General features: G+C 45.4%; 1 long non-coding RNA gene across 2 annotated transcripts; it reads left to right on the top strand.

The window, feature by feature from the left end:
- The first annotated feature begins 1,143 nt into the window (after window positions 1-1,143).
- Window positions 1,144-9,326, top strand: LOC124086319 (uncharacterized). 2 transcript variants are annotated; one of them, XR_006849768.2, is made up of 3 exons: window positions 1,144-1,240; window positions 6,643-6,715; window positions 6,806-9,326. It is a non-coding gene; the product is annotated as an uncharacterized LOC124086319 (long non-coding RNA). The 2 variants fall into 2 exon arrangements; XR_009225929.1 differs by lacking the exon at window positions 6,643-6,715.
- Window positions 9,327-10,238: the final 912 nt, after the last annotated feature.

The raw sequence follows: 10,238 nt of genomic DNA, 5'->3' as shown, positions 1-10,238 counted from the left end.
ATAAATATTTGTTGAGTGAGGGGGTGTGTGTGTGATACACCTGGGAGAGTCTCCCGTTACACTCTGTCTCCATGTCTGCTGACAGGAGGGTGAAGGAATGAAATGGGCTGCTGCAGAAATGGGGATTTTTGCCCCCTGGCCGAGGAGGGTCACCCAGCCACCCATAGGGATCCGGCAGAGCCAGGACTTTTGTGGGGCTCATTTTTTTGGCCAGCCTGCAGCCAAACCTTGGACCCTAACACGTGACTCTTCCAAAACATTTGGCGCTATTAACCTATCTCCTATAAGAGACCCGGTACTTGGTCCTTGTCGGCACCAATGAAGATAAATAAATTTCCCACCCTTTAATATTTTTTCTTAAAATCAACATACTTTTAAAATTACTTGTAGCCTGGCGTGGTGGCACATACCTGTAATCCTAGAGACTAAGGAGACTGAGGCAGGAAGATCACAAGTTCAAAGCCAGCTTCAGCCCCTAAGTAAAGCCCTAAGCAATTTAAAATAAGGAGGAAAAAATTAAAAAGGGGGAAATGGGGTTTAAGTGCCCCTGGGTTCAATCCCTAGTACCAAAATAAACAAACAAAGTTAAATATAATTATAAGGGAAAGGGCTTATTGTTATAATAACTAGAAGCCCACTGTTAATCACCAAAACAGAACTGAAAAAAAAAATAAATACAGTTCTGATTTCTTCTGTCTAGCTGTTTACCTTTGAAAATCATCTGACATATTATCAGTGGTGTGTTTTTCACACTTTAGGAAAAACTGGGATTCCAGCACAATCTCTCCCAGGGATTCTGAATGAAATGAGGTCAGAGGTGGTGCATAGGGAGAGGGGGGAGGGGAGACAGACAGGAACCCGTTTTACCCTGTTGCAAAACAAAGGGAACCCTGACTGACATTCGGCACCATCTGGCTAATTCCATGGCCTTCCAACAGGATGCACATATGTCCGGAAACTTCAAGTTATTTTTTAACTAGGAAGTTGAGGAGGAAGGGTGGAGGGGGGCTTCCTGAAGTTCTTATGCCAAGTATGCTGGCATCTCAGGGAGGGGGGGTCCTTACTGTTCACCCAGACCCCCCTCCCTCATATCTGATGACTGATTTCCTCTTCCACATCCTTCTTGCCTCTGCCCCCCCCCCCCCCCCGCTCACTGCCTACTGTGGAGGTGGTCTATGGGTGGCCATGGGCCAGGACAGCAGAAAAGACACAAGTGTCCTCAGGAGGAAAAAAAGAGGAGGTGAGTGATCCTTGTCTAGACCTTGGTGAGTCTGTGGTTTGAGGCTTCTGGGGTAGGTTGTAAGGAAAGAACCACAGAGCTTTAAGATAGAGGGCAGGACAGGCAGGACCTTACAGTAAGCCCCAGCCCCACTCAGTTCCCAGACTCGGGGCTGCTAGAGGGAGAAGATATCTGCTAGAGGGAGAAGACTGGCCAGCCTGGTCTTCTTATGCACACTAGAGTTTTATAAAAGGAAGTGCAGATAGTCTCTTCCATTCCTTCAGAGAACAACCAAGAAAGTGTAGTCCAGTAGGAGGAGGATCTGCTTTGCTCTCTTTGTCCTACAATCCTGGAGTATAGACAAGTCATTGGTACCCTCTGGTCCTAGAGATCTTTAGGTCAGGAAGGCAAAATCATTAGTCCAGAACCATCCCTGAACTAACCTGGGGTGGGAGAGTTGAGGAGGAGCCAAGGCAGCCTCTGCACCTCTGCTTCTGCAGGGAAGTCTTCGAGGTGGCAGACCTGCTGGGCCAATTCTGGCTCTGTCCCTGCCTAGTGCTAGGGACTCCCGACAAGTTACTTAACGTCTCCAAGCCTTAGTTTCTTCACCTGTAACATGGGCATCATGCTGCCTTCATAGAGTCATGTGTGGGGGCTGAGGTCATTCGTGCAGAGTTTCTGAAGGAGGACCAAGTCACTGGCCCAACCAACTCCATTTTCTGACTCCACTTACCTTTTTAAAAATCATTTTTGCATCTGAGCCACTTTCCTCTGCAGCTACCTTGTGTTCCAGGAACCGCGGGCCTGGTTGAAAAGTATCTTAATAACAAGTGGCTTAATACTGACTGCTAGAACAGGTTCCATGACGAGATGACCCCCTAAGCAGGAACCATGACCCCATGACAAAGTCAAAGCTGCTCCCCTCTAGCAGGAGCAGTCATTTCAACATGGGGACCCAGTCACCCCCTCAAGCAATGATGACCTTCCCGGGAGCTTCACAGAACCAGCCCTGAGATAATGACCCACCAGACCAGAACCTGACCAAGATGTCTTACTCTACCAGCTCTACACATCCCCCAGCCGTACAAATCTCCAACCCTCGCTTGTGTTTCCTTTTTCTATGAAACCTCAAAGTTTCTGTCCATTCCTTGAAGACATATCTTTGGTCGCTGTATCCCTGCATCTGTTCTTCTGGTGTTCATGCTGATTAAAGGTCTTTTCCTTCTGTTCTCTTTGATGGGCGTATTGGGGTGGGTGGCCGAGCCTGGCCTGTGCAGACCACCTGGGCCAAGGACTCCAGTTACAGTCAGCAAGTCAGCATGGGCTGAACACCGACTGTTCTAAGTGTGGTGTATAATCCGAGTTCCTTGTGTTGGGTTAAACAGGCAAGGAGTTTCCAGAAAAGCAATAAATGTGTGTGTGTGTGTGTGTGTGTGTGTGTTTGGCATATCTTCTGTGCCACAGCAGTTCTAGTCTATCCCCTTCCTCAAGCATGCTCTCTGCATCTTCTGACATCTTGTCACCAGTAGTGATAGCGTTCCACCTTTACTATGGAGACAACACCTTCAAGGAAGATAAGCTTCATCAGAGTGGCCCCAACCTCCCACCCCCAGGCACATCACAGACACCCATATGAAGCTTGAGTTGTAAACTCCACTGACCCAGGTGGCTTAGACCAGCTTCCCACAAAGCAAACACCTTTTGTTTTGCTATTGTGTTCTGAAGGCATCTGTAACCAGCCAGGTGTTAAACCTGATTGCAGGACCTGCTCCCGGGCACTTGGACTCTCGGTCCCAGCTGACAGCTTCACCCACTTGCAGGAACCACACAGCCCCTCCACTCCCAGCTCAGACAGGCTCTGCCCTGTTAAACACAAAGCACAGGAGGCCATTGTTTTGGATTAAGTGCCTGCATTCGGCCCCAACAGTCCTGGCTAAAAATAAAAATAAAATCACTCACGTTAAGGTTTCACATCACCAATCTGAAACTAAGCTATCTGATCTTCTGAGAAATCGGGATTATGAATGTTTATAGGCAAATTTCCCAAACAGGTCAATTTCAATTGAAATGATAATGAAGCTCTCTCTCTCTCCTTTAATTCTTACACAAAAAATACTTGAAATAACCTGATATGAACTGTTTTCCTATCATTCTGTCCCCTGCCCCTGCCTTAAAGGGAAAGTCACTTTGAAAAAACCAATCTGCCTTTTGTTCTTTTTTTCTCTTTCTTCAGTCTTTCTCTGTCCATAAAACCAAACTCTTTTGCTCAGTCCTACCAAACACTTATTAATCTGTTTACTGGAATGAAGCGTTGCCAATTCTAGAATCAAGCATGAAATTGGGTTGAGGGTGTAGCTCAGCGGTAGAGCCACTGTGTCACATCATGAGGCCCTGGGTTCGCTTCCCGGCACCACGAAAAAAAATGACACACAAGAAAATAAAGTAAAAAATAAATAAGGAAAGGAAAGAAAAGAAAGTCAACTAGCTGGGCCCAGTGGCACAAACCTGTAATCCCAGCTACTTGGGAACCTGAGGCAAGAGGATCAAAAGTTCAACGCCAGCCTCACCCATTTAGTGAAACCCTCAGCAACTTATCAAGACCCTGTTTCAAAATTTAAAAAATAAAAATAAAAGTGGATGGGGTTGTAACACAGTGTTAGGGTGCCCCTGGATTCAGTCTGTAGTACCAAAGACCAAAAATCAAACAAAAAAAAGCCAACAATCTTTTCTAAGAATTGATATTGGAAATCCTGAAAAATCACTTTCACTAAATTCTATTAGTCAAGTGTTATGGAGCCAACCCAGATTCTTTTTGTTTGTTTATTGGCAGTGTTGGGGGTCAAACTTAGGGCTTCATGCATGCTAGGAAAGTGCTCTAACCCTGAGCCAGGTTACCTACCAGCCCAAATTCTTGATATAAAGAGCAGCATGCACATGCAGAGAAGGAAGTAACAGTTGTGGGCCATCTTTACAGGCTACCTAGTACAGATCAGAAGGAGAATAGAGTAGCAAGCCCTCTAAATCTCAAGGGTCACTCCCTAACACCACACTATTCATTCATTCATTCATTCATTCATTCATTCATTCATTGTCTCTTTCCCTCTCCTATGTAAGTTCATGAGAGTACACACTTTGCTTTGTTCACTGATGTATTCCCAGAACTTAGAACAATGCCTGGCACCTAGTAAAAGCTTGGGAAATATTTGAATGAATCAATCAATCAATCATTCAACTGACCTGACCAGACACAGGAAGCTGAGTAGGTGGGGAGGTTTCATGGAAGAAATGAAATTTAAACTGGACTTTAAAGAATGTGTTCCATAGTGTGGGAGGCCATCCTCGCACGAGATTTGAGTTACCTCCCTGGCTGGGTGAGAGGCGCTTAGACATAATGGTGTTAAAGCCATCCCACACCCTTTCCCAGGTCCGAGGGCTTGTCCGGGCAGAGGCGTGCCTGGCCATGCAGAGGCGTGCCTGGCCACTGACCTGAAGACCCTATCGCCGGCCCTGACCTTGGGATGCTGCCCCCCTTAACCTTCATTGGATAGGATTTTCCCTTGAATTTTTTTTTTCCCAATAAAAGCTCACTCCCTGGCGTGCTCTCCCTCTCTCGCTAGTCTCTTCTGTAAACCTCGCCACTGCATTAGGTGGCTACAGGCAGGAGCTAGGAGAAGCCGTCTCGGAGCTGGGGTTAAAGGTAAATGAGAATCTGTCTCTTTAATTTAAAACTCACTAGCAATTTCTTATGCATCGAACCTTCTTTTATGAAGCTCGCGCTGGTCGAATGGCAGACCATAGGTAAGATGATGAAAAGTAGTGATGGGTTGGGCATGGTGTCACACACCTGTAACCCCAGGGACTCAGGAGGCTGAGGCAGGAGGATCACAAGTTTAAGGCCAGCCTCAGCAACTTAGCAGGACCTTCAGAAACTTAGTGAGAACCTTGTCTCAAAATAAAAAAATAAGAAGGACTAGGGATGTAACTCAGTTCTAATGTGCTGCTGGGTTTAGTTCCAACACATAAAAGAAATGAAAGCTGGACACGGTGGTGCAGGCTTGTAATCCCAGCAGCTCTGGAGACTGAGGCGGGAGGATCGAAAGTTCAAAGGCAGCCTCAGCAAAAGTGAGGCACTAAGCAACTCGGTGAGACCCTGTCTCTAAATAAAATACAAAATAGGGCTGGGGATGGCTCAGTGGCTGGATGTCCCACAGACACACACACACACACACACACACACACACAGAGAGAGAGAGAAAGCAGAAAAACAGTGATGGGAAATGGGGGGCTTACCTAGTTATATGTTTGGTGGGCACATAACCATCCATAAACCTCTTGATCCAGTGGTATTTCAAACTCAATGCAGATATAGGAGAGCATTTAAGAGGGCAATTTCATCAGAGTCAGTGCACACATGTGGGTTAATGTTCATTTGTGTATGTCCCATGGCAGGGGCGCAGTCTGCAGAAGGAAGGAGACTGAATTCTCACAGGCTCAGTCCCACGTACAGGGCTTCCTCTGACCTTGTTCTGTAGGCATGAGATTCTCAACTGGAAACAGTTTTGACGTTAGGCAATATCTGAGGACTTTTTGTCATTGTCACACTAAAGGGATGATTGTTACTGGTATCTAGTGAGTAGAGGTCACTACTAAATATCCTACAGCTCACAGGACAGCCCCACCCAACAAAGAATTAGCTGACCCAAATTGCTAACAGTTTCACAGTTAAGAGGCTCGGTTGACACATGTGGGAAAATGGGACACCCATTCATTGAGACTGCAAATTGGTGCAACCACTGTGGAAAGCAGTATGGAGAGTCCTCAGAAAACTTGGAATGGAATCACCATTTAACCCAGTTATCCCACTCCTCAACATATACCCAGAGGACTTAAAATCAGCATACTATAGTGACGTGGCCACATCATTGTTCATAGCAGCTCAATTCACAATTGCTAAGCTATGGAACCAACCTAGGTGCCCTTCAACAGATGAATAGATAAAGAAAATTTGGTCTATAACCACACTGGAATATTACTCAGCCATGAAGAAAAAATGAAATTATGACATTTGCCAGAAAATAATAGAACTGGAGACTGTCATGCTAAATGAAATAAGCCAGTCCCCAAAACCAAAGGCCAAATGTTCTCTCTGATATGCAGATGCTGACTCACAATAGTGGGGAGTAGTAGGTTCACCGGATGGGACAGGAGAGATGGAGAGAAAGGAGGAGCTATGGAAAGGGAAAAGACAGTAGAAGGAATCAGACATAACTTTCCTGTGTTCACATATGAATACGCAACCCATGTAAATCCACATCATGTACAACCACAAGAATGGGAAGTTACACTCCATGTTTGTATGTCAATATACACTCTACTGTCATGTATAACTAAAAAGAACAAATAAAATAACTTTTTTTTTAAAGGCCCTGTTGGAGAGTGTCATGGGGCACCACGGGGAATTGCCATGAATTCAGGGCATCTGTGAGATGGCACACGGTGAGAATCTTCATAGTAGAGCTCATCCCAAAAATTGTGTTCCCACCTAAGATGACTGTATTCTATAAATGACTTCTTTCAATTTTGCAGCAATCTCAATTAATGGAGCTTCAACAACAGGGATAATTAAAAGTTCAAAAGACATATACAAGGAGGGAAATAAAAGACTGGAAGCAGCCTGCACATCAAAATCCTCCTGGAACTAAGGAGAAACAAGTGGTTTGTACTTAATGCAGAGAATGTACCTACACAATAGCTCCCGGATTCCTCCTCTCCATCTCCACTCCAACCTCTCTACTCCAAACCACCGTCATCTCTCACCTGGACCAATGTTCTAATGTTCCCTAAATGTTCTTCCCAGGTCTCCTCTGGTCCCTTCCATGTTTCCTCCCTCAGGAAAGAAAGAGGGCTCTTAGAGAATTGGCTGCTGAAAAACCTATGGAGGGTTTTGTTTTTGTTTTTGTTCTTCCTGTTTAAGAAAAAATACAAAAACTGCAATGGGCCCATCATGCGCTGGAAGACCAGCCTCACCTACCCCTGGCTGCTCCTCCTCCTCAGTGCCCTTCAGCCATGGAGTACTGCATGCTAGTCTGCTCTCCATTCCCAGAAGGCCTCAGATGCACTCCAGCCTCAGGTCACTGTCACTCAACAGGCACTTGGAGAATTGACTTTTGCTAAAAGCAGTGACTCTACCCAGGCGTGCAGGTGCCCAGTGGGTAACTACAAACAGGACAAAGCTTGGCATCTCTGCCTTCATGATGTGTCTGTCCCCCTTATTTCCTTAAACTTTGTGACCAGCTCAGCTCTGCACGTGAATCATTGAAGGAGCATGCATCTAAAAACTGGTGATTCGAGGTTTATTAGCCCTAAATGCACCTAACCTGCCTTGTTCCCCTTCAAGACCGAGGCAAGATTTGCAGGGTCGTTTACAACACCCTGTTTCTGACCCCTGGAGCTGTGCCTACAAGCCTCCAGTCATTCATTGCCCTGTGTCTTGCCTTCCAGGGACAGCAGAGCTTTGCAGGAACCTCACCCCGTTATGAGAATGCCCCCCCCCCCCGAAGCAGCAGCAATTGTTTCATGGGAGATCACATAAAATATTCCTTGAAGCAAATGGAGATTGCCCCCTCAAGTGATAAGAAGTTCTCCAGAGCCACCTCCTAGTACCAGAACGAAATGATCAAGTAAACCACAGTGTGATCAAAATTGCTTAACTATGCATGCCTGCCAGCTCCTGCCCCAATTCTTCCTCTAGTTAAAACTAAAGCTCACCAGGTGCAGCCCACACACCTGTAATCCCAATGACTCAGGAGGCTGAGGAAGGAGGATCACAAGTTCAAGAGCAGCCTGGGTAACTTGACAGGATTCTAAGCAACTTAGCAAGACCCTATCTCAAAAACTAAAAAGGGCTGGGCTGTAGCTCAGTGGTAAGCACCCCTGGTTTCATCCCCAGTCCCAAAAGTAAACAAATAAATAAACCTAAAGCTCATGTCGGCATCCAGAAGACAGGGCTCAGATGCTTGACCCTACTTGCCTTCCTGATATGGTCATATTGACTACAAAGTTCCTTTCCTGCTTTTCACTATGGCCTCTTCTGTTTTGTTTTTTGGGGGAAATTTATAAACCTGATTTGTTGAAACTCCCAGAGTCAGGCCTCTGGCACAGGATTTTGGTAGCGTCCCCATGGAGCTGAGGGTATACTGGTGGAGCCAGACATGAATCAATCATGGCACATAAGCACAGAGAAAACTGGCACTATTGATACAAGGGAGAGGGGGGTCACAGCTCCCTGAGAACCTGCCTCAAGGGATTTTTTTTTTCTTGGCAGAGCCAGGGATCAAACCCAGGGCCTTGTATATGCTAGGCAAGTGCTTCACCACTAAGCTACATCCCCAACCCTTACACCAAAACTCCTGAGACAGAGGCTTCTGTGAAATAATAGTACTTATTGGATGCTTAGGCAGAAAGGGACCAGGTCCTGGGACAAGTTCCTCAACTACCAGCAACAAACAGAGAGTAATTACAGTGTGGCCACCAGGTCTAAGCCAAGAACATTTTTAGAATGTAAACATGGAAGAAGAAATGCATAAATGAGTTACCTTTTTGAACTGAAGTTCTCTGAAGAAGCTGCATCTGTATTAAAGATCCTGCAGACTGCCTGAGCTTGGCCAACAAGAACTTTGGGATTCTGGAGAGATGGAATATTGCGGGTCGGGAAGCAAAATTATCTTCTTGGACTGTCTTAGGCCCTTTCACCTGCCTTGTGTATCTCACCTTACTTTCTGGTTACTAATAAATAAGATTCTCAGAATATATCACCGAGCTTCTTGGACTTCTGGTCTCCACCAGCCTTAAAGCTAAGAACAATTTAAGAGAGCATCTAGAACCTTATAGAAAAGATTTTCCCATCCTGCTCTGGACAGCCTACCTGATGCACCCAACAGTGCAATTGGCAAATGTATGGATTTATGACTTTCTTTTGTTCTGTGCCTATAAAAGTTCATGTAATCTCTTCCCCATGGTTGAAAATGTCATCTTAGGGTAAATTGAATCCATGTTCCCTGGCCATGGTCACTCAGATTTGTCTCTGAATAAAGTATGTTCTTATTTATTTATTATTTCACTATTTTCTTATAGCCTTTAAAGTACAGTTGTTGTTTTACGTTGACATGTTGAAATTACCCTGGCTGTAGGTAAGGGAGGTGGATAATGTGAAGCAGGGAAAGTTTGGGGGCGGGTGGACCACGCATCAGAAGTGCTGTTACTTCTGAAACGGTTGGGGTGAGTAGTCCAGAAACTACACAAGAGCAGGAGCTAGCTGGAAATGGTGGTCCGCGTCTGTAACCCCAGCTGCTTGGGAGACGGAGGCAAGAGGATCACAAGTTCAAGGCTCAGCAACTTAGCAAGAACCTGTCTCAAAATTAAAAAAAAAATTAAAAGGACAGGGCATATGGGGGGGGGGGCGGGGGGGGCGTGGTGCTATGTGCCATTCACTGATAGAATGCCCCTGGGTTCAATGCCTAGTACTTCAAGAAAAAATAACGCATTCAGAAATGGGGGACCAACTTTTGTAGGGTTCACTTAGTAGTCCTCAACTGGTTAACTTCCTTTATCTCTTCCCTTCACCACCTCTTGGTCTTTTGTAATTAAATTTGGACATTTCAGAATTTTTTTTCCCTGAATGCATCTTTGCTGTGTGTGTGTGTGTGTGTTTGTATTGGGGATTAAACCCAGGGGCACACATCCCCAGCCTTTTATACTTTTAATTTTGCAACACTGACTTGCTAAGTTGCTTATGGCCTCACTAAATTGCGGAGGCTACTCTTGAATTTGTGATTTTCTTGCCTCAGCCTCCCTAGTCACTGGGATTATAGGAGTGCACCACAGCACGCAGCACATTATAAAACTTATGAGTTGTTTCTAGAATTTTCCATGAATATCTTAGTTGACCTTGGGTATCTGACAAATAAGGATAAGGGAATTCCTGTATCACCAAGGCTTCCAGGACTACAGTGGTTTATTT

This window comes from Marmota monax, unplaced genomic scaffold, assembly GCF_021218885.2.
Source record: "Marmota monax isolate L192 unplaced genomic scaffold, Marmota_monax_Labrador192_F-V1.1 WCK01_AAM20220418_F8-fsc00024, whole genome shotgun sequence".
Taxonomy (NCBI): domain Eukaryota; kingdom Metazoa; phylum Chordata; class Mammalia; order Rodentia; family Sciuridae; genus Marmota; species Marmota monax.
This window is presented reverse-complemented; position numbering and strand designations above follow the sequence as displayed.